Genomic DNA, 27383 nt, shown 5'->3' with positions numbered 1-27383 from the left:
GATTTAGTAGCTAGCAAGTTTTTAAAAAACAACAACAACAAAAGCAAAAGAAACAACAAGAGAAAAGACAAGAACATGCAAAGCACCCTTAGTTTTGCTTCTATTCTATTTACGTCCAGTAAAGAATAGCAACAACTGTACATTATTTTTATTACTCTAAAAAAAAATCCCACATAAGTAAATTACAAAGAGTTGGACATGACTATGTGCATATTTATTTTTCCTAAGTTAATTAAGTATTTTGGGGAAAATTGTCAGTGCCGCCACCAGCAAGAGTTGGTGACCAATCTGATGTATTTATAAACAGTCCTTCCCCCACCTGATTGGCTTAGATATCAAGTGAGTAAACAGGAAGTGGCCTGCTGGGTAAATTACCCCCAATGATTAATGCCTACACAGCATCAGAATCACACACAGAGCATGTCTAGTAACTGCTGCCCCCTGCTTCTATAGGCACCAACTTTCCCCGGCACCAGTGGGAGCTCGTGCTCCGCCCTGCCCCTGGCCCCACCCTGACCTGCCCCTTCCCCGCCCCCATTTCAACCCCTTCCCCAAAGTCCCAACCCCAACTCCGCCCCCTCCCTGCCCACATTGGACCCCTCCCAAAACCCCTGCCCCAGCCCCACGCCCTCCCCTGAGTGCGCTGTGTTCCCCCTCCTCCCTCCCAGTGCTTGTCACACGAAACTGCTGTTTTGTTGCAGCAAGCGCTGGGAGCCAGGGGGAAAAAGAGGCCACACGGCATACTCAGGGGAGGAGGCAGAGCAGAGGCAAAGATGAGATGATGCGGGAGGAAGGGAGCTGCTGGAGGGTGCAGAGCACCCACCAATTTTTCCCCATGGGTGTTCCAGCCCGAGAGCACCCACGGAATTGGTGCCTATGCCGGCTTCTGTATATTTCTGCACCACGGATAGCCCTGCCCTCTGCACACATGTAGAGACACAACATCACTGGGCTGCAAGTCAGCTGAAAACATCCCCACAGCAGAAGAGCAGAGAGGCTAACAGAGGGCGTTTGCTTGGGAGTTTGCCCGGAAAGATCCCACTGAGACTTACATCTTCCCAGCTTCTCTGAGTAGTTACTACAACTCCTGAGGAAGCTAATAGAAGGAAGGTAATATGGATGGGGAGTGTTCATCTGTTGTGACCTGCACTGGATGGGCCATATTTGTCTTTCTTCCACAGGACAGAAGCGACTATCTGTACAAAGTGCAAGCTGGTCTCCATATTGGAAGAGAAGGTTCAAGGTCTGGAGCAGCAGGTATCGACCCTGCGTTGCATAAGAGAAACTGAAGATTTCATGGACAGACTTCAGGATATGCTTCTACGGACACAACATTCTGAAGATTCAGAGCAGGCTGCACTGCGGGGACAGGAGGACGGTGAAGAAATTTGGCAGCATGTGACCTCCAGAAGAAGAAAGGGGAGCGTCCATGTACCAGCAGCGCACATACAGGTAAGTAACCGTTTTCATGCTCTTTCCTCAGGTACTAATGCGGAGAGTGGACTAGATGACACATCTGAGGGAAGGGAACAGAAGGAGACTCCGCTGATTGGAAGGCATGAGATACACTGTCCTAGGGTTGGGGGTTCCACGACCACCTCTCCCAAGAGAAGGAGGCAGGTGGTGGTGGTCAGGGACTCTATCCTCAGGGGGACTGAGTCATCTATCTGCCACCCTAACCGGGAAAACCGAGAAGTCTGCTGCTTGCCAGGAGCTAGGATTCACGATGTGACGGAATGACTGCAGAGATTCATCAAGCCCTCGGATCACTACCCCTTCCTGCTTCTCCACGGTGGGCACCAATAATACCGCCAAGAATGACCTTGAGCGGATCACTGCAGATTATGTGGCTCTGGGAAGAAGGATAAAGGAGTTTGAGGTGCAAGTGGTGTTCTCGTCCATCCTCCCCATGGAAGGAAAGGGCCGAGTAGAGACTGTCGAATAGTGGAAGTCAACGAATGGCTACACAGGAGCTGTTGGAGAGAAGGCTTTGGATTCTTTGACCATGGCATGGTGTTCCAAGAAGGAGGAGTGCTAGGCAGAGATGGGCTCCACCTAACAAAGAGAGGGAAGAGCATCTTCACAAGCAGGCTGGCTAACCTAGTGAGAAGGTCTTTAAACTAGGTTCACCGGGGGAAGGAGACCAAAGCCCTGAGGTGAGTGGGGAAGTGGGATACTGGGAGGAAGCACGAGCAGAAGCACATGAGAGGGGAGGGCTCCTGCCTCATACTGAGAAAGAGGGACGATCAGCAAGTTATCTCAAGTGCCTATACGCAAATGCAAGGAGCCTGGGAAACAAGCAGGGAGACCTGGAAGTCCTGGCACAGTCAAGGAATTATGATGTGATTGGAATAAGAGAGACTTGGTGGGATAACTCACATGACTGGAGTACTGTCATGGATGGATATAAACTGTTCAGGAAGGGGAGGCAGGGCAGAAAAGGTGGGGGAGTTGCATTGTACGTAAGGGAGCAGTATGACTGCTCAGAGCTCTGGAATGAAACTGTAGAAAAACCTGAGTGTCTCTGGATTAAGTTTAGAAGCATGAGCAACAAGGGTGATGTCGTGGTGTGAGTCTGCTATAGACCACCGGACCAGGGGGATGAGGTGGACGAGGCTTTCTTCCGGCAACTAATGGAAGTTACTAGATTGCAGGCCCTGGTTGTCGTGGGAGACTTCAATCACCCTGATATCTGTTGGGAGAGCAATGCAGCAGTGCACAGACAATCCAGGAAGTTTTTGGAAAGTGTAGGGGACAATTTCCTGGTACAAGTGCTGGAGGAACCAACTAGGGGCAGAGCTCTTCTTGACCTGCTGCTCACAAACCTGGAAGAATTAGTAGGGGAAGCAAAAGTGGATGGGAACCTGGGAGGCAGTGACCATCAGATGGTCGAGTTCAGGATCCTGACACAGGGAAGAAAGGAGAGCAGCAGAATACAGACCCTGGACTTCAGAAAAAGCAAACTTTGACTCCCTCAGAGAACTGATGGGCAGGATCCCCTGGGAGAATAACATGAGGGGAAAAGAAGACCAGGAGAGCTGGCTGTATTTTAAAGAATCCTTATTGAGGTTGCAGGAACAAACCATCCCGATGTGTAGAAAAAATAGTAAATATGGCAGGCCACCAGCTTGGCTTAACAGTGAAATCCTTGCTGATCTTAAACACAAAAAAGAAGCTTACAAAAAGTGGAAGATAGGAGAAATGACCAGGGAAGAGTATAAAAATATTGCTCTGGCATGCAGGAGTGAAATCAGGATGGCCAAATGACACCTGGAGTTGCAGCTAACAAGAGATGTTAAGAGTAACAGGAAGGGTTTCTACACATATGTTAGCAACAAGAAGGTGGTCAAGGAAAGTGTGGGCCCCTTACTGAACGAGGAAAGCAACCTAGTGACAGAGGAAGAGGAAAAAGCTAATGTACTCAATGCTTTTTTTGCATCTGTCTTCACGAACAAGATCAGCTCCCAGACTACTGCACTGGGCAGCACAGCATGGGGGGAAGGTGACCAGCACTCTGGAGAAAGACTTGATTCAGGACTATTTAGAAAAGCTGGACGAGCACAAGTCCATGGGGCCAGATGCACTGCATCTGAGGGTGCTAAAGGAGTTGGCGAATGTGATTGCAGAGCCATTGGCCATTATCTTTGAAAACTCATGGTGATCGGGGGAGGTCCCGGACAACTGGAAAAAGGCTAATGTAGTGCCCATCTTTAAAAAGAGAAGAAGGAGGATCCTGGGAACTACAGGCCAGTCAGCCTCACCTCAGTTCCTGGAAAAATCATGGAGCAGGTCCTCAAGGAATCAATTCTGAAGCACTTAGAGGAGAGGAAAGTGATCAGGAACAGTCAGCATGGATTCAATAAGGCCAAGTCATGCCTGACTAATCTAATTGCCTTCTATGACAAGATAACTGGCTCTGTGGATGAGGGGAAAGCAGTAGACGTGTTGTTCCTTGACTTTAGCAAAGCTTTTGACACAGTCTCCCACAGTATTCTTGTCAGCATGTTAAAGAAGTATGGGCTGGATGAATGGATGACAAGGTGGATAGAAAATTGGCTACATTGTCGGGCTGAACTGGTAGTGATCAATTGCTCCATGTCTAGTTGGGAGCCGGTATCAAGTGGAGTGCCCCAAGGATTGTTCCTGGGCCGGTTTTATTCAATATCTTCATTAATGATCTGGAGGATGGTGTGGATTGCACCCTCAGCAAGTTTGCAGAGGACACTAAACTGGGAGGAGAGGTAGATACGCTAGAAGGTATGGATAGGAAACAGAGGGCCCTAGACAAATTAGAGGATTGGGCCAAAAGTAATCTGATGAGGTTCAACAAGGACAAGTGCAGAGTTCTGCACTTAGGATGGCAGAATCCCATGCTCCGCTACAGACTAGGGACCGAATGGCTCGCAGTAATTCTGCAGAAAAGGACCTAAGGGGTTACAGTGGATGAGAAGCTGGATATGAGTCAGCAGTGTGCCCTTGTTGCCAAGAAGGCTGATAGCATTTTGGGATGTATAAGTAGGAGCATTGCCAGCAGATCGAGGGACGTGATCGTTCCCCTCTATTCGACATTGGTGAGGCCTCATCTGGAGTACTGTGTCCAGTTGTGGAAAAATTGGAAAGAGTCCTGCGGAGGGCAACAAAAATGATTAGGGGACTGGAACACATGACTTATGAGGGGAGGTCGAGGGAACTGGGATTGTTTAGTCTGTGGAAGAGAAGAATGAGGGGGGATTTGATAGCTGCTTTCAACTACCTGAAAGGGGGTGCCAAAGAGGATGGATCTAGACTGTTCTCAGTGGTAGCAGATGACAGAACGAGGAGCAATGTTCTCAAGTTGAGTGGGGGAGGTTTAGATTGGATATTAGGAAAAGCTTTTTCACTAGGAGGGTGGTGAAGCACTGGAATGGGTTCCCTAGGGAGGTGGTGGAATCTCCTTCCTTAGAAGTTTTTAAGGTCATGCTTGACAAAGCCCTGGCTAGGATGATTTAGCTGGGGATTGGTCCTGCTTTGAGCAGGGGGTTGGACTAGATGACCTCCTGAGTTCTCTTCCAACCCTGATATTTTATGATTCTATGATTCTATAATCTGTCTTGCAGCCTATCAGAATGTGACTTCACACCTTTGTGGATATCAGAGTCATGAACTCATAACTATTGCTGTCATAATATAAGAGATGGTGCTGGTGTTGGGGTGTCACCAGCTGAGGCTTTGTCAGTGCTGAATAGAGCAGAAGAATTTCTTCTTGTGTCTTTCTTACAACTCTCCTGCTGACCCATCCCAGAATGAGGTTGGCTTTTTTGGCAACAGTGTTACATTGTTGACCCATATTTAGTTTGTCATTCACTATGACCCCAGATCCTTTTCTGCAGTACTCCTTGTTCGACAGTCATTACTCATTGTGTATTTGTGCAGTTGATTACTCCTTCCTAAGTGGAGTACTTGCATTTGTCATTTTTGAATTTCATCCTATTTACTTCAGACTGTTTTGTCCAGTTTTTCAAGATCATTCTGAATTCTCAAATAACTTTTGGTTACTTGATAAAAAGAACTTTTTAAAAAGTAAACAATTAGAAGGTGCAACACTATATTGAGAATGGATTACAAGAAAGGGAGTCCAGTTCAGAGAGTCAGAACAGCAGAAAAGACAAATTTGTGATTGGTATTATACTTTATTCAGACATAGAGACTGATTCGGGATTCAAACACTAAAACGTATGACAACTATATCTAGCTATCTATCTAACCATGTTCGGGGTGGTATATAACAAATATTTTCCTGAATCAAGTCTACTTTAGCAGCTAAATACATCATTTCATACAGGGAAGCACTACCTTGTCTAGGCGTGGCAATGCACTTTGTCTTTGAGAACATAGCCCCAGGAAGTGGGGCCTTAGCTGTACCATCCTAGGAGAGGGGAAAAAAGTCCCTCTGACCCCCAACATCTGTTTTTCCAAGCTCTGCAGCTGGCTCACAAAATCTGTGGTAACTTCCCCGCTCCCTCCCACTGCCCCTTTTTCTGTGGGGAATAAAAGAAATCTGCAGAGGACATGAATTCTGTGCATGCACAGTGGTGCAGAATTCCCCCAGGAGTAAGGTATGAATTTTGAAGAGTATGAATCAGTCTGACTTTGCCCAGGAACAACCTTACTGCTCCTCCAAGAAAAAAGGTCCTGCCTCAGAATTAACCATGTGATTGGAGTCATTGCACATCTCTCTTCTTATAGGAGGTGACTCTGTGGGCTAAGTCTGCATTCCTTCCTTTAATCCCCATGGAAGGGTAAGCAATGAGAGAATTTGTTCCTCTTTTGTATATGGAAGAAATAAAGACAGACTGAATTATTTCCCAGGGTTGTAAGCAATAAACTCCAAGCTAGCAGAGGATGGTTTCAATCCATCAACTGCTGGGCTATGGGCCCAGCACCCTTCCCCTGCACCACTTTCCTGTGTGGGTGGTTCAAGTGCAGGATCTATTCACAGTGCAGCTTACAAGCTGTGCAATGGAGAGTTGTGGCTGTGGGATTTTAGAAGCTTTTAGGAAGGTGATTGTACATGTGTTGTGTCAAATCTCCAAAGCTGGATCTCTTCTCCACCTGATCAGGGGCTTGAACTCTGGTCCCTTATATTTAAAGGTCGATATGCTACCAACAGAGCTAACCAGGCTCATATAGGAAAAGGGCAAGTTTGGTGCAGAAAAGAAACTAGTCAAGAAAAAGAAGGCAGGAAACAATACAGAAAACTTGCTACTCTCACTCTCTTAGCAACTCTAGCCCCAGCCTCCTCTTCCATCCAGTGCCTTGAGACCTTCTTCCTTCAGTTAAATATCAGATCCAGGAGAAAACACAGTTATACAAAGCAAAACGAAATGACAGACAGAAATGCTATTGGAAGAACAAAAAAAAGGGAAAATGCAATCCCCATCACATTATGGTGTCTGGGCCAATCCTGCATTGAGCGCACCTGCTAACGTCCCTATGTCCTTACAAGAAACCTACAGGAACAGATACCAATGCCTGAAAATGAAACACAACTGCTCCCACGTGCCACAGTAAAACTGTTTCCCTTCCCTCAATCAGAGACCATCAGGACAGAATCAAGGCCCATCCAGGTCCCAGAGTTCCACCTTCATTCTGCTGCTGACTTACAGTGTTTTTCCACCATGGCCAGCCATTTAAGGGCCACAGAAACCCGGTTAGCCACTACTGTGGGGAACTGCCTTCATTGCTGAAGATGCTCCTCACAGTGGCTCTGCCAAAGGGGATACAATGCTATGGCACTGAATAGACGCAGTGTGTCCCACAATCTGAAGAGTTGGTTGAGTTCTTTGTGGTCTCCCTGCCATTCCCCTCAGGCCTGACCTGCCCTCCAGCTTAGCCACCTGCTGAAAATTGAAAAACACAATAGTAGAGCCGTAAAAGGCTTTAAAGCCCACTGTGCCCAACCCCCAGATCTCGGTACTTAAAGGGAGTGGTTTTGTTTTATATTGCTTGGTAATTAACTTTGTTATTTATGTTATTACTTGGAAGCATTTAAATCTTACTTTGTATATATTGAATAAAATTACTTTTTACTTATTAATTAACCCAGAGCAAGCAATTAATACCTGGAGGAGCAAACAACCGTGCATATCTCTCTATCAGTGTTATAGAGGGGAAACAATTTATGAGTTTACTCTGTCTAAGCTTTATACAGAATAAAAGGGATTTTTTGGGGTTTGGACCGCATTGGGAACTGGGTATCTGGATGTTGGAGACAGGACCGCTTCTTAAGCTGTTTTCAGTTAAGCCTGCAGCTTTTGGGGACGTGGTTCAGACCTGGGCCTGTGTTTGTAGCTGGCTAGCGGGTCTGGTTCAACAAGGCAGAACACTGAAGTCCCAAGCTGGCAGGGAAAATGGGCTCAGAGGTAGTCCCAGCACATCAGGTGGCAGCCCAAGAGGCTTTCTGTGACTCACCCCGTCACAGGACCTTCAGTCTGAACCATTATGGCCGTTCTTACGTCCTTATGCTCCTTTCATGTAGATGCAGGGATTCTGCCTCACAATGTGTCCCTGAGCTCTCAGCCAAAATGCCCCAGACGGGCAAACACTCTGGGCTCCTGAAGCTTCTGCCACCCTATGGCTCATCCCTAACCCTTGATGCTGCTCCTTTCTACAGAATGTGAAAGGAGGGGAGGCAGTGCAGGAGCCTTCTGGGGATGCAGATCTGAGGCTTTGGGAGAGACAGATTGTCTCAGACATCAGAGCGCTGTAAACCATGCAGCCACCCCCTAAATCAGGGGCCTGTTCCAGCTACCAGAATCCCTCCCACAGAGCAGGGTGCCCACAGATTACAGCCTGAAAATAGACATGTGAAACTAACTCCTGCTCTCCCTGACAGGGCCTCCCCTAGACCAAATGGCAACCCAGGCAAGAAGCTTCTTTGCTGCCCCCATATATGTTAAACTTTTGAATAGCTTATTTTATATTGCATGTGTAGATCATTTTATGATTTTCATGCACAATTTGGATGCATGATTTTCTCTCTCATATAGGATGATAAATTTGCATTCTGGGATCTGTAAATCTGTACTTATTCATGCCATATATGAGCAAATAAAAGAAAATCGTTTCAACTAATCATAGAAACTTTTTAATTTTAATAGTAACTGAAATGTACTAACATCTAGAAATTGAACTGTTACGAACACATGGTGGACACTTTTAAGTTGTGTTACAGTAAGAGGCAGAGTTTAAATATTAATGCTAGTGCTTTAGTTCAAAGGTTGACCTCATGAGCTGAAGCACAGCATTAGAGACATCCAAAGACTGGTCAATCGCATTATCAACTGATAAAATAGCAAGCGATGTCAGTCTGTCATTGGCCATCATCGATTAAAGATATGTTTTAATGAGCCCAAACATCAAGGAGAGGTTAGCTCTGTCCATCTCCTACTGGTTTGCTGCTGGGTGACAAGTCTCTGGCAGCCAGTAGGTGAAGCTGGGTCAACAGGTAGGGCGGCAAGTGACAGCTAGATTCTTGCTGCTGGGGTCAAGCTGCCCAACTTCCGTGTCATGCAGCTGGGCCCCAATCTCCTTCAGCGACCAGGTAACCCAGGAACTAAGGCAGGAATGGGGCGAGGAAGGAAGCTAAGCTGAGCAAGGCAGGCAAAAATTCATCTTGCCCTTCATGGGCCGCTCGCAATGATGTCCTTTTTGTGTGCCATGGCTGGCAAAAGCATCCTGGATAGAGAAGCAGCAGAGCAAAAAGGTGCCTTACAGGCACTAAAGTAGCTCTAGACTGAAGCTCTAGAGGGCCCTGGTTCAAACCCAGGCTTGGGCATGCTCTTTGGTCCCTTTGTGTGCAGGGGTGGGCTGCTTTCTGGCAGTAAAGCAGGGCCTTTCCCTACCATGAGTCCCTCCTTTTGGGCTCCGCAGCAGGACAAGACAGCATGGACACCTGAGCTATCTTTCTCCTCTTGCTCTTTCTCAGCAAGGGGAGGAAAAAGAAGCTCTCCTTCAAGCTGGAGTTTGAAGGGCGATGTAAGGATGACTCCCTGAGTGCCGGCTCCAGTCCTTTGTTCTACCAGCTCCCAGGTTCGCCCATCAGGATGTGCCAGGGCAAGCACCAGCCAAGTGGATGGAATTTGAAGGCAGGGGCAGAGCACTGTGCTAGAGTTCCTGTAGTGTAGTGGTTATTGCATTTTCCTAACATGCAAAAGGTCCCCAGTTCAAAACCAGCCAGAAACATGGCGGCTTACTTTTCCCAGCTCCCCATTTATAATGTTCAAGGATCAGGCACAATACAGAGGTTCCCATCTGCAAGTGCCAAATGGCTGAACAGACTAATACAACCAGGAGAAGTCCATGGCACACTGGGCTATAAAGTCAAGTGGACATCATCGTTTCATTTCAAAGGGATAATGATAGGAAGGTTCACAATTGACTACGTTGTTATATACAAAGATCATTGGCTATTCATGCTTATTTGTGTCACTGTGGACTGAGCTTTTTTCCTCTCTCTCTCCCCCTTCTAGAACATCAGAGGTATCTTGAGCAGGTATGTGGGGCCTTCAGGTTCTGTTGTGTGGTGTGTGGTTTCTGGTGAGTATTTGCTTCAGGTTGCGGGGCTGTCTGTAAGCCAGGACTGGCCTTTCTCCCAAGATCTGTGAGAGTGATGGGTCGTCCTTCAGAATAGGTTGTAGACCTTTGATGATGCTCTGGAGAGGTTTTGGACCCATGGAAAAAAAGCCGTTGAGGAATTCCACTATGATTTCAACAAGTTCCAGCCCACCATCAAACTCAGCCTGGACCAGTCCACACAAGAGATCCACTTCCTGGACACTACGATACTAATAAGCGATGGTCACATAAACACCACCCTATACCAGAAACCTACTGACCGCTATACTTACCTACATGCCTCTAGCTTTCATCCACACCACACCATATGATCCATTGTCTACAGCCAAGCTCTACGATACAACCGCATTTGCTCCAACCCCTCAGACAGAGACAAACACCTACAAGACCTCTATCAAGCCTTCTTACAACTACAATACCCACCTGCTGAAGTGAAGGAACAGATTGACAGAGCCAGACGAGTACCCACAAGTTACCTACTACAGGACAGGCCCAACAAAGAAAATAAGAGAACGCCACTAGCCATCACCTTCAGCCCCCAACTAAAACCTCTCCAGCGCATCATCAAGGATCTCCAACCTATCCTGAAGGACGACCCATCACTTTCACAGACCTTGGGAGACAGGCCAGTCCTTGTGTCAAGGTTCCTTCCCACTCTGAACTCTAAGCTACAGTTGTGGGGACCTGCATGAAAACCTCCTAAGCTTACTTTTATCAGTTTAGGTTAAAACTTCCCCAAGGTACAAACTATTTTACACTTGCCCCTTGGACTTCCACTGCCACCACCAAAAGTCCGGGTTTACTGGGAAAACGTTGTTTGGAAACATCTTTCCCCAAAAAATCCTCACCAAAACCTTGCACCTCCTGCCTGGGGAAGGCTTGATAAAAATCCTCACCAATTTGCATAGGTGAACACAGACCCAAACCCTTGGGTCTTAAGAACAATGAAAAAAAAAGCATTCAATTTCTTACAAGAAGAATTTTAATATAAGAAAAGGTAAAAAGAATCACCTCTGTAAAATCAGGATGGTAAATACCTTACAGGGTAATTAGATTCAAAACATAGAGAATCCCTCTAGGCAAAATCTTAATTTACAAGAAAGACACAAAGACAAGAATATTCATTCTATTCAGCACATTCTAATTTCTCAGCCATTTAAAGAAATCATAATCTAACGCATATCTAGCTAGATTACTTACTACGTTCTAAGAATCCATTCCTGATCTGTCCTCAGCAAAAGCATCACACAGACAGACACAGACCCTTTGATTCTCACTCCCTCCAGCTTTGAAAGTATCTTGTCTCCTCATTGGTTATTGTGGTCAGGTGCCAGCGAGGTTATCCTAGCTTCTTAACCCTTTACAGGTGAAAGGATTTTTTCCTCTGTCTAGGAGGGATTTTAAAGGTGTTTACCTTTCCCTTTATATTTATGGCACTTTGCTTACAGCTTATGCTCAAATTAATTTGTTAGTCTCTAAGGTGCGAAAAGTACTCTCTTTTTGTGGATACAGGCTAATGCAGCTGCTAATCTGAAACCTGAATAATATTTCAGGTTGATCCAAATTTATTTTTTTTAGAGAAAGTTGCCTGAAGAAGCCTAACATTGACAGCAAGCTATTACCTCCTTTGTGGTCTAGTTTTTACAATACAGCATTCTCACCACTATAGCATGGATTCGATTTCTTGTCAGGTGAAGAAACTTTTCATCAACACATATCAAACTTTTCTAGACCCTCATAGCAGAAATTAGGAATGTTTCTCAGGTGGACTGTTTATACAAATAGAGCTGTGCAAATCACTTGTCCTAGCTAGCCTAACCAATAAAATCATCATCGTCATCATTCAAGCAAACTCCAGATGATTTTTTTCCAGTTTTCTTGTTGAAACAAAACTAAAAACAAAAATCATTTTTGATCAAACCAAAATATTTCAGTAAATAAAATATTCATCCAAAAAAAACCTTTCACCCATGTCTGTATCCAATTCTTTGGAATTAACCATCTGGAGAGAATGATCATTAGCCTCTTAATTGTGGGTTAGTGGCAGGTCTATTTCTCGCCCTCTGTCCAAATGCCCACGGAGGTGTGTTTGTTTCACATTGTATATAAAATATATATAAAAATATAATATATTAATATAATATATAATATATATTATATAATATAATATATAATATATTATATATAATATAAAAATACAATAAATGCATTTTGTTGATACCTAAAATTGGGATCAAGATGAAACATTGTTATTGTAAGTCAATGAGCAAATCTTTGCTGAGTTCTATAGAAGGAAGGTTTTCTCATCAGGTTCTAGCACATGATAAAAGTTCTGAAGGGTCTTAGAGCTTCCAGACACATCAGTCAGAATTTTCAGCAGGTGTCATACGCACCCCTAGATTTTCAGAAGAACTCAGCTCCCATTTAGGCAATAAAAATTTTAGCCAGGTTTTCAGAAAGGCTGAACACACTGAGGGCTGAGCTATTTTGAAAACAAAAAGTGGTAGAAGTTGTCGGTGCTGGTTGCTTGGCCGTCTGGACCTACCATGCAGGAGTTTGAGGTTCAACATTATTTTCTCAGAATGGTAGCAACCATATTTTATTCTCTTAAAAAGTGAGCACGGAGACCACATATAAAAATAAGCTGTGCTTTAGAAGGTCTGTAGAAGTTTAGAGAGATGTCCCATCCCCGCCTCCCTGAAGAGTTCATAACAAGTTAAACTAAACTAAGATTGATAAAGCATGTGACTAACAGTATCAGGCTGCCTAAGTGGTCTAACACATTGGACTCAAGGCTGAGTCTTTCTGTAATTTTTCAGAGTAGCGGCCGTGTTAGTCTGTATCCGCAAAAAGAAAATGAGGACTTGTGGCACCTTAGAGACTAACAAATTTATTTGACCACTGAATGTATCCGAGGAAGTGAGCTGTAGCTCAGGAAAGCTTATGCTCAAATACATTTGTTAGTCTCTAAAGTGCCACAAGTCCTCCTGTTCTTTTTCTGTCATTTGTTGTTCTGGGTTCCATGTGGAGGCATGGGTTCAAATCTTTCTCCTGACACAATCATTGTCTTCTATCTGCAGAAAGACTCTCCTTTTAACTTCTCCAATAACATTACAACACCAGCTGCTTAGCATTTGTATGAGAGAAGTTGGAGGGAATTAAAACATCCTCAAAAGCTGTGTGTTCTGGCCACCTAGTTGGGTAAATTCCAAGCTCTTTATCCAGAAGAGACTTGGTATGGCTTGAGGGGAGGCAGGCTTGGCTGTTCAATACACAGGTAGAGGGAAAAGGATGCAGTACATTGATAATGTAGAACATGAGACTCATAACCTGTAGTTTTGCATCATAAGTGGGTGCCCTACCTACTCTGGTTGTGTGCTCTAAGAGTCATCTCCTTGCTTTCCATTTAAGGTCAGGGAGGGATATTATAACCAAGTGTTCTGGCAGAACTTTCCCCCCAGCCTGGTCAGTGAACTCTATGGAGAGAACTTTTCCATGTATTTGACTGCATATTTGTTTCTTGTAGTGTTGGATGGGGCCTGAGGCGCTGAAAGGGAAATGGCCATGGAAAACTCGGACATTCCTGTTCGCCGAAAAAAGGCAGGTATTAGTTAGACATCATTGCTTCTATTATTCCTGTGGAATCCGAGTCTAGCTGAAGAATTCCTGCCTTTTCTAGAGAGAATCTAGAGATCTTCAGCTCAAGCCTGCACCTTTTAAAAATATTTGAGGATAAAAAAGCCATTTTTTGCCTTGTTGATAAAGACAAGAAGCCCTCTTTTCCTTTCAATTTCAAATGTGGAATGAATGGAGATTTTTGTTGAAAAACTTCTCTTTCTCAGGGGGAATTGAACCCAGGCCATGGCTGTTAAAACACCAGAGCCCACCGCTTAAAGCACCCGGTAGGGCTTTTTTTTTTCTGACAGCCATCTTTGTTTTTCTCAGGCTCCTACTTCGCCAATGTCAGATGCTGGTCCATTCTCCATTGCCTTGAAGGGACAAAAACAGAGTGAAGGAACCTCTGTGCTCAGTGTCACAATCTGAGCCCCAAAAAAGGACCACATGGTGTCACAAATTCAAATTATGCTTTAGGTTCCTCCATCAGCATCACAGCAGAAGCAAAACAAAGACATCACCAGAGGAGCAATTCTCCTCTGCTTTCATTGACCTCAGTGCAGTCCTCTCCGCTTCTTCGTCTTCTGCTTATAATCTGGAGACTTCATCAGGGAAAAAAATCATTGTGCTGACAATATTTCTGGGATAGAAACCCAGAGAGGGGCATTTGTGCTACCTGACGGGAGGCTGATTCATTATAACAGGTCTCCTGGCTTTAGCTGCCCCCTAGCGTAGCTCTCATTTTGTCAGCTCTGTACTCTCAGGAAGCCAACAAACTGCTGAACTCCACTTCTCTCGGGCCATTGGGAGTATGGTGGTCAAAAGCAGGGGATTTCTCCTGTATGTTGAAGGAAGGAATAGATCATTATTTGGGAGATTACCAGCTACTTAAAAAAATCCGAGTATAGAAACTTTAGGATCTTAATTTAATTTAATTTAATTTAATCTAAATAAATTTAAATTTAATAAATAAATAAAAAAGAATAAATTTAATTAATAAATACATTAATACATAAACTAAGTAATTCAATAAATTTAAATGTACTAAATTTAAATAAATGAAATTTAATTAATTGCCACACAACTGTGCTCATGAATTAAAGTGAAACACAACATTTTTTGGATATTTTTGCAGAAGCGTTCTGTTCCATGACCTGGAATTGAACCTGGGTTAAAGAGGTACTGTCTCCAAGCCACTAACTCTTCTGGCTGTCTCAAGCTACTTTCTGTCCAAATGGGGAAATTGGCCCAATTTCCATTCTCCTGTGAGAACAGAAACAGCTCATGATGGAACCCCTCTGCTCAATGTCACAAACTGAACCCAATTAAAGGCATTGGGAAATACTGAATTATGCAGCCGATTCTTCCACCAGGCTGATAAGAGAAACACAAACAAATCTCAAGGGGAACAATTCTCCTCGGCTTTCATTTACCCCATTTTAATCCTCTCACCTGCTTCTTCGGCCTCCCTAGAGGCTCTTCCAGGAAAAAAAACTGGTTGAGCTGAGAGAAGGGTTTTGATACATCCTCATAGGATGTTGGCTCACTATAACAGGGCTCTTGGTTTTAGCTGCCTCCTATCTTTGCTCCTATGTAGTCAATTCTGTGCCCTCAGGAAACAGTCAAACCAGAGTAGGGAGGGCACCCAACTTGGGACTCAAGCCCAAACCGTGAGACTAAGAGTCTTACATTCCATATTATCAATGTTTTCTGTACTGCTCCCTTCATCCTCCACCTGTATGTTTAACACCCAAACCTGCCTACCCTCAAGCAATACCAACTTTTTCCTGGGGAATAAACTGGACTTGACCCAACTAGGGCTCAATATGTAGCTTCTAAAGGTATTTGAATTCCTTCCAACTTCTCTTGCCACTACTCTAACAGAAATCCGAAGCAAGCGCTCTTCTCATGTTAAAAGAGAGATTGAAATGAGGCCATTCCTCCATGTAGAATAAAAAAATTGTTTCAGGAGTGGGATATTAACCCAGGCTTCCAATGGAGAGCAGAACACCCAGTTGAGAAAAAGATAGCACCTTGTACATTTTAGAGCATTCGAACATCCTGACACCATGGAAGTAGCTGCTCTATCAACCCAAGTTTTCTAAAATGTTTTATGAGCACTCAGGGAGGCCGAGCTGGCACATCTCTTTCAACACCTAGAGGCCCTCTACAGTGCAGCTGGCTTTTAGATACAATCACACTCAGCTAAAGTTGCAAGTTTCCTAGAGCCCTGTGACTTCTGAGGTGTGGTAGTCTCCCTGCTCACTTATTAGGGGAATAAATGATATTCACAAGCAGAAACCTTCTCTGCTTTCTCCAGTTTTCATGATCTCTTAGGTGGGATCAGAAGCCTGGGTTCAATTCTTGCTCAGAGAAAGTAACTTTACAACAAAAAAAACCTTGGTTCATTCCTTGCAATTCAAACAAACGTGTGATTTTTTTTTCCTGACTTCACCTTCTTCTAAATGATGCTGGGAAGGGCTTTGGAGACAATATGAAAATCAAAGCTTCCCACTGACTAATAGCAGAATGTGGGCATGTTTTTCCACTGTGCACCACAAAGTCCAGGCTGCATGCCATTTTACACAAATAGAGATGTGCAAATTATTTTTTCCCTCTTGCTAGCTAGCCTAACCAACCTTATAATTTCAATAATAGACAGGCAAGTTGACCCAAGTTGAAAAACTGGGCAAAAATTTAGGTGTCTAACTGGGAGCTGAGTTCTTCTGAAAATCTGGCTTTACGGGTGGGTTTGAGATCTGAAAATTCTGGCCGATGATGTGACTGAAAGCTCTAAGAACCATCTCAACTTTTAGAATTTGAAAGAACCTGATGAAAAAGCCTTCCTTCTGTTTAACTCAGTCGAGATTTTTGTCCTTGATTTAAAATCACCATGTTTCATCTTGATCCCAGGGTCAGTTTTCAAAACAATTTATTTTGTTTTTATATGCAATGCAAAAAAAAATACTCCTCTGTATTGAACAGAGAGCTATACATAGATCTGCCACTGAAACACGTTGCCTTTCACCAGTAGCAACCTGACAGCTACCAGCGGCATAGAGGTGGAAGCTATGAAATCTGCTTCATCCTCAGAACCCTTCAGCAACTAGACTTCAGGAATGGAAATCCTTCTCTCCAGCTGGCTAATTCTGAAGACTAGTCTATAGAGCCGGGTGAATGGTTTTTGGATGAATATTTTATTTACCGAAACATTTTGGTAGGCCACAAATGATTTATTTATTTATTAGTTTTGTTTCAAGAAGAAGACTGAAAAATTTTCATCTTGGGTCAACTTGGATTATAGAGGTTAGGCTAGCTAGCAAGCAAGGAAATAAAAGATTTGCACAGCTCTAGTTGTATGACAGGTCCACAATGGGAATGTGCCTATGCTCTGTTCTGAGGCTGTTTGAGTGTCACATGGTCTCCAAAACCCATCTGAGCATGAAAAAGTATCAATTGAGGAGACAACAAGTGAAGAGATGTGTTGAAGAAAGCATCATTTCCTGACCAGAAATTGAACCCAGGTCACAGTGGTGAAAGAATTAAAACTTAAGCACTATCACCTGTACTAGGCTTTCTCTGGTACCTCTGTCTCTAATTTTGGAACCTGATCCGTTCTCCGTTGCCCTGAGGGGACAAAAAAAAAAGACCTGTCCTCAATTTATAATATTGGAAATTGTTTTGTTTTCTGTTCCTCTTTTATGTCAATTTACTGTGCTAAAAATATCAAGGGAACAGTAAGGAAATCTGTAGCTCAGACCTTGTGTTAACATCATTTGAAGATGAGCAACCTGTTGAGTGTTAAAAAATATTATGGGAAAAATATTATTTAGAAAGGAGAAAGTGATGTTATATGTTAAAAGGATGGGTTAGAGCATTGCAATTATTATGTGCTCATTCCTCACACCACAACCCTGCCTAGCCAGGATAGGAGGGGAAATGTGATCATCAGTCAATAGATTTCTCTGAAATGAAGAGGATACACAAGGCTGTTTGTGGTTAGTTCAAAAGAAACAAAAGCGTGGGGAACACTGCTGGCTGGGAGCTAACCATGCAGGACAAAGGGTTGGGATTCTTCTATGCTCAGATTTCTTATGTAGCTGGCAATCTCTGAAATGATGGTCTGTTCCTTCCCTCAAAATGCAGGTTCACCTTCTCCTTTTGAACTTAAAGTTTAATGAAATGAAGTTTAATTTAATGAAATGAAAAAAAAAATCAAGGAAGAAAGCATATAAGCTATGGATGTATTTGAGAAAGGAGTTGGATGGAAAGAAGATCAAAGGAGCCAAAAGAGAGAAAGGAGCATTGTTTCTGCCTGGTTTTGAACCAGGGACCTTTTGCGTGTTAGGCAAACGTGATAACCACTACACTACAGAAACCGGTTATTGTCACTTTTGGGGCCTTTTTTGAAGGCTCTCTCAGTAGCCACTACATCATGGTGTCCCTTTGAAGAACAGGGAAGCAAAGGGCACCAAGAATTTATGTTTTAACTCAAACAATCACCACAAATGCTGCAAGAATGCCTCCAAATTGCACACACATCTCACAATGAGATAAAACACAGACAAATTTCACATCCACGCCACTTTTCCATGGACATTTCCCTGACAGCTTCCAGCAACAATTGAAATGCAGCAAAATAAAGAAGAGTGAGGGAAAGATGCAGGTCCTTAGGATGTATCACTTGGTGATTATCTGTTCTGTTCATTCCCGCGGAAATACCTGACATTGGCCACTATAGCTCACGAAAACTTATACTCAAATAAATTTGCTAGTCTCTAAGGTGCCACAAGTACTCTTCTTTTTCCGAATACAGACTAACACGGCTGCTACTCTGAAACCTGTCAGAAGAGAAGATACTGGAGAGCTGGATCATTGGTCTGACATAGTGTGGATGTTCTTATGTTCATTTTCTAGTGATTGTTCAGTACATGAATGCAGCTTCCCTTCCCTCCAGAGGAAATACCTTTACTGTGCAAAATACCAATGCTTTGCTCAGACAGGAGGGAAAGGAAATGGCCACACTATGGTGCCATAACCTAAGAAATGAAACATAACAGACACAAGAGAAACTGCTGCACTACAATTCATTTGCAAACATAACACCATCAATTTGTGCTTGAATAGGGGGGACTGGGAGTGGCTGGCTCACTACAAAAGCAATTTTCCCTCTCTTGGTGTTGACACCTCCTCATCAATTATTCGCAGTATCCCACATCCACCCTGACCTAATTAGCCTTCAACATTGGTTCTCAACTTGTAAGTTAACTCCCTTCGCCTCATGTGCCAATATATATTTATGCCTGTTTCTATAATTTTCTCTCCATGCATCTGAAGAATTGGATTTTTACCCACAAAAGCTTATGCCCAAATAAATCTGTTAGTCTTTTAGGTGCCACTGGACTCCTCATTGTTTTTACAACAGATTTCTGTGCATATTGATTCTGAACAGTGAATGAAACTGATTCCCTTATAATGAAAAGCAAAAAGCCATTTCTTTCTATGGCAAGGAATAGTGTTCCAATAATTGCTGCCCATTTACTTATTATTTCTTTTACATTATAAAAAAAAAATGTAACAAAATTAGTCTGAACTTGAGCTGTCTGTTATTAAAAGCTGGTTCCCCAATTCAGTTCCAACTGCTCTGCTAGAAACACCCCAGGTCCCTGCTCACCACAGTGGGGCAAAAAGAGAAACCCCCCTCTGGGTTCTGCCCTCAGGCTGTTGTTGCAGAGGTCGGGGTGGGATTGATTGTCTTCTGCTGGGGAGGGAGGCAGTACAGGCCTCTGGTGCTATGGTCCTAGCATCTGCCTAGCCCAGACTGTGCTCTGCCTCAGCTGCTACTCCCTGCATGCTCTAGAGTTAGACATGCAGGGCCCCCAGGGGGACAGAGGCAGGAGCCTGGGTTGGGCTGGGAAGATGCTGGGAGTTCTTGTTCCTCCAAAACTGACCTGGCTCCCTTCTCAACAGCAAAGAAATCAATTCCACCCCCCGTTCCAAGAAAAATCAGCCTGAGCTAAGGGCAGCATGGGTCGATTCTCTTTAGTTCCTGCCGAGCCATAAGGAAACCCAGGGTGTTTCTAGACGAGCTCATGGAACTGACCTGGAGAAGCCAGCCTTTAATAACAGGCAGCTCAATTTTAAAATAACTGTTTTTTTTAATCTATTATAGCACTAAATAATTCTTCAATCATAGTGGCAGCACCCATAAAATTGCTTTAGCCTTGTAGTTTACCAAGGGTAAAACTAAACATCTCTTCAAATACAAGGGAGTGGAGATCAGTCAATGTTCAGAGTCATCCCACATAAGAGAACCATGTTGTGGTTAATGCTGGCCCCATCATGTGACTGCAAAATCTTTTATATACTTCTTATTACCATCAGTGTATTATTTTCTCTGGACTTAAGAACTTAGAATCATAGAAGATTATGGTTGGAAGTGACTTCAGGAGGTCATCTAGTCCAACCCCCTGCTCAAAGCAGGACCAACCCCAACTAAATCATCCCAGCCAGGGCTTTTTGTCAAGCAGGGCCTTAAAAGTCTCTAAGGATGGAAATTCCACCACCTCCCTAGGTAACGCATTCCAGTGTTTCACCACCCTCCTAGTGAAAAAGCTTTTCCTAATATCCAACCTAAACCTCCCCCACTCAACTTGAGACCATTGCTCCACGTTCTGTCATCTGCTACCACTGAGAACAGTCTAGATCCATCCTCTTTGGAACCCCCTTTCAGGTAGTTGAAAGCAGCTATCAAATCCCCCCTCATTCTTCTCTTCCGCAGAATAAACAATCCCAGTTCCCTCAGCCTCTCCTCATAAGTCATGTGTTCCAGTCCCCTAATCATCTTTGTTGCCCTCTGCTGGACTCTTTCCAATTTTTCCACATCCTTCTTGTAGTGTGGGGCCCAAAAATGGACACAATACTCCAGATGAGGCCTCACCAATGTCGAATAGAGGGGAATGATCACGTCCCTTGATCTGCTGGCAATGCCCCTAATTATACAGCCCAAAATGTCGTTAGCCTTCTTGGCAACAAGGACACACTGTTGACTCATATCCAGCTTCTCATCCACTGTAACCCCCAGGTCCTTTTCTGCAGAACTCCTGCCGAGCCATTCAATTTCTAGTCTGTAGCGGTGCATGGGATTCTTCCATCCTAAGTGCAGGACTCTGCACTTGTCCTCTTTGAACTTCATCAGATTTCTTTTGGCCCAATCCTCCAATTTGTTTAGGGCCCTCTGTATCCTATCCCTACCCTCCAGTGTATCTAGCTCTCCTCCCAGTTTAGTGTCATCTGCAAACTTGCTGAGGGTGCAATCCACACCATCCTCCAGATCATTAATGAAGATATTGAACAAAACTGGCCCAAGGACCGACCCTTGGGGCACTCCACTTGATACCGGCTGCCAACTCAATATGGAGCCATTGATCACCTGTTGAGCCCAACAATCTAGCCAGCTTTCAGAGATTGAATTCCCCAACTTTAACATCATGACACCCTGTAGAAAGCCACACATGTCAGTTGTTTTTCCACAGGGAGATGCAAAAGTCAGGTGACACCAATTTTTAAATTTGAGTAAATAAAATTTAGGAGATAGTTATTAACCTCGGAAAACATAGTAAAGATCCCTCTACATAACAGCAGAAGGTGAAATATGAACAGAGACAAACCTTGTCAGCAAAGGCTAATTTCCCTATACTTTAAGAACTGAGGTGTATTTTTATCACTCAGCTAGTTACAGGCGTATAAAAACAAAGAATCAAAATCACAGTCCATCTGTGTATGGACCTTCTTTCACTAGAATCGTTTGAGGCCTTGTCCTTTTTTAGGCTAAGGCCTTTCGCTAAGCAGCAGGGGGCAGCCATAAGCCGGGAAGCATACGGTCACATCCTCACATTCCAAACAAGTCTCATTGATATAAGGTTGTATTGGGCTGTTAGGAAGACAATCCTGTCCTGATAGTTCCCATCACCACTAGATAAAGAAATGGATCATAAGATGGTTAAAGAAAACTTATTTTGATAGCATCCTGTCTAGCAAAGAATCACTTATCAGTGGTTGTGGTTGTGAAACCCTCATTTCTGTATTGTTTTATCTTTATGGCATCCGATGTAGTGAGCTGTAGCTCACGAAAGCTTATGCTCTAATAAATTTGTTAGTCTCTAAGGTGCCACAAGTACTCCTTTTCTTTTTGCGAATACAGACTAACACGGCTGCTACTCTGAAACACTTTTCTTTTGTTAATCTGTCTGGTTCTCTAATTGTTTCTGTCTACTATATAATTAATTTTGCGGGGTGTAAGTTAATTAGGGGAGTGGGATACAACTGGTTATAAAATTATGTTTCAATATGTTAAGATTGTTCAGTTAAATTTCAATAAAATGATTGGTTAAGGTATAGCTGAGAATAATATTATGTATACTGGCGTCAAACAGGAGGGGTAAGGGAAATTGGAATCATGCTTGCTAAGAGGGGAACGGGAAAAGGGAACAGGGACACAAGCAAGGCTCTGCAGCATCAGAGCTGGGAAGGGGGTCATGGGGCAAACACTCTGTGGAATGAGAGCTGGGAAGGGAACACTGGGGAACTGACTCTATCGGCATATAGAGATAAGTCTGATTGGTGTGAAGTTCTTCGGAATAAACTTGCTTGGAAACTAACCCCAATAAACATTGCATTGTCTGAGCTTTGGACTTCTGGCCTTTTGCTGCTTGCATGACAAGAACCAGGGAAGAGGGAAAGCCCTCTAACATGGACCATAGTGTGTCCATAGTGTGCACTGCATGTTGTTGGCCAAGTGATCACAGCACTTGGAGAGGTTTTGCTGCTTGTCACTAGCACAGCATTGCAAGAGACAGCCCAGGCTGGAGAGTTAAGAGGGCCTAGCAGCCCCACAGTTCCGGATTGTACCCTGAGGACCCGTCACACAGACACCCACCTGTGACCAGTCGTGGTAATATTTTGCTTAATACTCTGCCTTTTAGATTCAACCGTCATGCATGCAAGATGTGTTACAGTATCTCTTCAGCGCAATCCTTGTAAATACTTGTTCAAGACAGAGAGAGCCTTCCTTGCAGCTAAGTCTTTGAAAGTGGCAAATGATAAGTCTGGAGCTGATGGAAAAGTTACCATGACTCAGAGTTGCTGTGACTGAAACAGAGCACTAACCACTATAGGATCACAGCAGTCTGTGGGAAAACCGCATGTTAGAAGCCCTCTGTCAACTCAGCTGTGGCTTTCCATGCACAGAGAGCCAGCCCGCTCAAACTCTGCAAGTCTTGAGGGATATGGGGAACGTCTGTACTTTGGCATTTGAAGGTGTTGTCTTGGACCATCAAGTGGAATAGTTGCAAACAGGTAATCAAGGAAGGCACCATGGCTTAGTAGGTTAAAGCACCTGTCTCGTAAACAGGCGATCCTGGGTTCAACTCCCAGTGGTGCCTTGTTGTACTGTTTTCCTCTGTCTTCCTAGGAAACAGAAGAGACCTCCCTTAGTAATATAAGCAATTGCTTGTTAAGGAAAAGGCTTCTTTGCAGAGGACCGTTAGAGAGAATCAAATTACCAGCCTGGAGTTGATGAAAAGGCTATTGGTGTTGGGAAGGAGGTTGCTTTGACTGCAATTGCTGTGACATGCGAGCCTGTGTCCCAAGCCCATGAATTCGCTGGGATGTGTATGCACACAGACCCTTCTAGAGGGTTCTCTGCAAGGCTTGCAGGAACTGGAGAATTACTGTCCTTTCACCTTCCATTTTATTGTTGATGAAAAATGGAGCAGTTACGGGAGAAGTCCCAGAGAGTGACACAGTGGCAGAGCTTGCCAATAAACTTTCTGGATAAAGAGCAAATTCAGGATCCAGCATCCAGTGGTGCCTTGCTGAACGTGCCTCCTCTTGTCACCTTTTGGTCAATCTTTTTTTGTTAACGGAGAAGCCTGCCTTTGACTAGCCATAAAAATGCTTGCAAAAGGAACAGATCCTTTTGCTGACAAGTGTTGAAAGGAGGCACCGGATAAATGTGAAACAAAGTAAAGGTCTCTGTAGCTTATCTTGCCCTCATGGGCTGCTCTCAATGATGTCCTTTTTGTGTGCCATGGCTGACAAAAACATCCCAGAGAGAAAAACAGCAGGCCAAACAGAAGCCTAGCAGCTGCAAAAGTAATGCAGTCAGGTGTGTCCGCAAAAAGAAAAGGAGTACTGGTGGCACCTTAGAGACTAACAAATTTATTAGAGCATAAGCTTTCGTGAGCTACAGCTCACTTCATCGGATGCATCCGATGAAGTGAGCTGTAGCTCATGAAAGCTTATGCTCTAATAAATTTGTTAGTCTCTAAGGTGCCACCAGTACTCCTTTTCTTTTTGCGAATACAGACTAACACGGCTGCTACTCTGAAAAAAGTCAGGTGTGTGTTAGACTGAAGATCTAGAGGTTCCTGGTTCAATCCCAGGCTTTGGCATGCTGTTTGGTCCCCTTTTATGCACAGGTGGGCTGTTTTCTGAAAGCTGAGTGGTGCCTTTACCTGCCACGAGTCCCTCATTTCGGGATTCCGCAGCACAGCATGGGCTTGTAAAGCAAGTTGGCCCACCAGAACTTGCTTTCTTCTCTTACCTTTTCTCAGCAAGGGGAAGAAAAAGAAGCTCTCCTTCAAGCTGGAGTCACAAGGGTGACGTAAGGATGACTTCCTGAGTGCCAGCTACAGTCCTTTGCTCTACCAGCTGACCTGTCGAAGGGCTGCCACCACTTTCTCCCGGTTCGCCCATCGGTGTGTGTCAGGGCAAGTGCCAAAAAGTGGATGGAATTTGAGGGGTATGGGGATGGAGTTTCTGTAGTGTAGTGGTTATCACATTTGTTTAACACACAAAAGGGCCCCGGTTCAAAACTGGGCAGAAACATAATGGTTTACTTTTTCCAAATCCCTTGCTGTCCAGCAAGGCGCTCCACGTTCTGCCACTTGCCTGTCCCTGAGAGAACCCCAACCCCTGCAGGACAGAGGGTAGTGAAATGAGCGGAGAAAGTTTCTTGGCATCCTCCGGGGAAAGCTAGAGGATCTAGGCCAGTCACCTTTTGGAGCCTTGTGGCTTGGCCTCCTCTGCCCTTGAAGGTTGGCCTACAGAGGCCAGCTCTTCCTGCTGTCCTCCTTCTCGTGATTTGCCAAAGGAGGAAGTGAGGCAGGAATGGGGCAAGAGAGGAAAGTCATGCTGAGAAATGCAGGACAGAAGCTAAGCACCTCAATGGGGCTAAGTGGAGATAGCAGAGCGCCACCATTCATTCTGCCAAAGCCTGAGGAGGTGCGGTTGGCTGCTGGGAGGTAGAACCCTGTGACTGCCTCTTGGCTTCCCAGATATGGCTTCTTGCAGTCCAAGAGAAGAAGCAGGGTTCTGGGTGAAAGGAAGACAAGCAAAGATGAGTCGGAGTGGGCTCCTTTCTGGCCAAGATGATGTGCTGTGATGAGCTTGGGAGTTGCCTGCGAGCTGTGGGTAGACTTGCTCCAGTGAGGGCATCTAGTTCAAAACAGGACCAATCCCCTATTTTTGCCGTAGATCGCTAAATGGCTCCCTCAAGAATTGAGCTCACAACCCTGGATTTAGCAGCCTAATGCTCAAACCACTGAGTTATCCCTCCCTGCAATTTCCTTTGCACAGAACCATGAACAGCAAAACCTTTCCATGTCTCTAGTATGAGCCAGGGCATTCAATTCCACTTAAACCTTCTCTCCTGCAATGGCAATGGTCAGACAGAGAGGACGTGGCCATCTTCAGCCCTGACAGTGAGATATTCACTCTCCTCTTTCTTCATGCTGCTTTTGTTATTCCATGAAACATGAATGATGGAATAAAAAGCTGAGTTTACTCCAGGGTGAGAAAATAAAGGAGTCACCAACTCCCTGAAAAATCTCAGTGTCCCAGAGAAAATGTGCCCCTGCTATTGGAATCACTGATGTGCTGAAGATACAACGGGAAAAGGGACTGTCTGAATTGTCAAGGCAGGGAATGAACAATCTACAGCAACATCATTAACCACAAACACACTCTAACCAGGCTCCAGCCAGTAGGGAAATGGGCAGAAATTCTCGCTGTTCAGCCATGGCCACACTTACCGAACTGCACAGCAGTGAGTGTGCTGGGTAAGCTGGTCTCAGCAAACAATTGGAAATGACCATTCAATGAGAACAGAACCATAGTGTAGAAAAGCCCCTGTATTAAGTGGTTGTGGCCGAGTGCTTAGGGAGCTGGCCTAGGAAAGCATGGGGGTCTTTCTGTGGCGGTTTGAGTCTTGCCAACTGGAGAAGGCTGGTGTGTGGTGTCTTCATGGCTGTACTTTCAGTGCCTGAGCACCCAGGGAGCCAAGTCTAGTTTTACTCTCAGGCCAAGACTATATTTCAAACATTGAGTCTACGCTGCTGCAGCTCAGTAATGAAGATGCTCTGTGCCAGGGTTTCTCAAACTTCATTTCACTGCGACCCCCTTCTGCCAAAGAAACTTACTACATAACCTCGGGAAGGGGGACCAAACACCAAACCCCTCCACACTGGGCGGGGGGGGGGGGGGAACAAAGCTGAAGCCTGAGCCCTGCCCCTCTGAGGGGGGAGAGCAAAACCAAAGTTTGAGGGATTCAGCCCTGGGTGGTGGAGAATCAGACTTTTGGCTTCAGCCCTAGGCCCCAACAAGTCTAACGCCAGCCCTGGTGACACTCATTAAAACAGGGACACGACCCACTTTGAGGTCCTGTTCCACAGTTTGAAAACCACTGCTCTGTGCTGATGGGAGAGAGTTTTCCTGTCAGTGTAGTTAATCCACTTCCCCAGGAGGTGGTAGCTAAGTCAGTGGGAGAAGCTATGTCGGTGGGTGTGCAAGTTGTGGTGTTTACCACATTTATGAAGTTTAATTGAACCCCATTTTTAAAACCACCTGTGGTCTGGGAATAATAAAGGAGCTCGCTGAAGCAGGGTCTGTCCTTTGAAGTCCTGGAGATCATGACTCCAGCCCACTGTTATTATGGGGGTATAGCTCAGTAGTAGAGTATTTGACTGTAGATCAAGTGGTCCTTGGTTCAAAACCAAGTGTCCTCTTATAAGCTCTTTTTTTTTTAAAGGAAAACATTTTATTTCCATTCTCCATTATGTTCACGAATTCCACTATATGAGGATTCTTGAAATGAATGTAAACACTCAATATTTCACTGTGCAATGCATAAAAATGTAGCAAACTTGTTCATCAGCTGAAATCATTCCAGTCTTCTGTGTCTAGTTTATGTTTTAATAAATTAAACAAAGGTATAATATGAATACACATTTGCAGATCCCTGTTCTCCAGAGGCTATGCTGTGCAGAAGAACAAGAACCACCTCCAGTTGGAGTTCAGGAGTCTGATGAGCAAAGACACCTTGGTGCAGGCTAAAGTCACCAGCACCGTGGCTCCTTCACATTCAAGCAGCAGCTGGGCCCCCCCAGGACAAGGCATGAGAAGAAGATAGTGGCTCTGAGTAGGAATAGAGTCACCAAGAAGCTGGCTAAAGCTGCCAAGATCCCCAGGAAGGTCACCATGGCCATGTCTAGGAATAATCATCAGAATGTGGTGAGTGTAGGGGGGATCAAAAAGGCAGAGAAAAGCCCTCAAAAGGTGTAATCTGCCAAGCCCCAGAAGGTGGTCAAGAT

At 44.4% G+C, this 27383-nt stretch overlaps 1 protein-coding gene and 4 non-coding genes across 6 annotated transcripts in view; 3 read left to right on the top strand and 2 right to left on the bottom strand.

Annotated features, from left to right (window-relative positions):
* The window catches only part of LOC119849376 (zinc finger protein 420-like), a 3142523-nt gene that overhangs the window by 1873723 nt on the left and 1241417 nt on the right, over positions 1 to 27383 (bottom strand). The gene's annotated exons all lie outside the window — the stretch shown is intronic.
* On the bottom strand, positions 18038 to 18110 carry TRNAV-AAC. The gene has a single exon. It is a non-coding gene; the product is annotated as a tRNA-Val (tRNA).
* TRNAT-CGU lies at positions 23101 to 23174 on the top strand. The gene has a single exon. It is a non-coding gene; the product is annotated as a tRNA-Thr (tRNA).
* Positions 24549 to 24621, top strand: TRNAV-AAC. The gene has a single exon. It is a non-coding gene; the product is annotated as a tRNA-Val (tRNA).
* On the top strand, positions 26727 to 26798 carry TRNAY-GUA. Its single transcript has one exon. It is a non-coding gene; the product is annotated as a tRNA-Tyr (tRNA).

This window comes from Dermochelys coriacea, chromosome 28 (assembly GCF_009764565.3).
Source record: "Dermochelys coriacea isolate rDerCor1 chromosome 28, rDerCor1.pri.v4, whole genome shotgun sequence".
Classification (NCBI taxonomy): domain Eukaryota; kingdom Metazoa; phylum Chordata; order Testudines; family Dermochelyidae; genus Dermochelys; species Dermochelys coriacea.
This window is presented reverse-complemented; position numbering and strand designations above follow the sequence as displayed.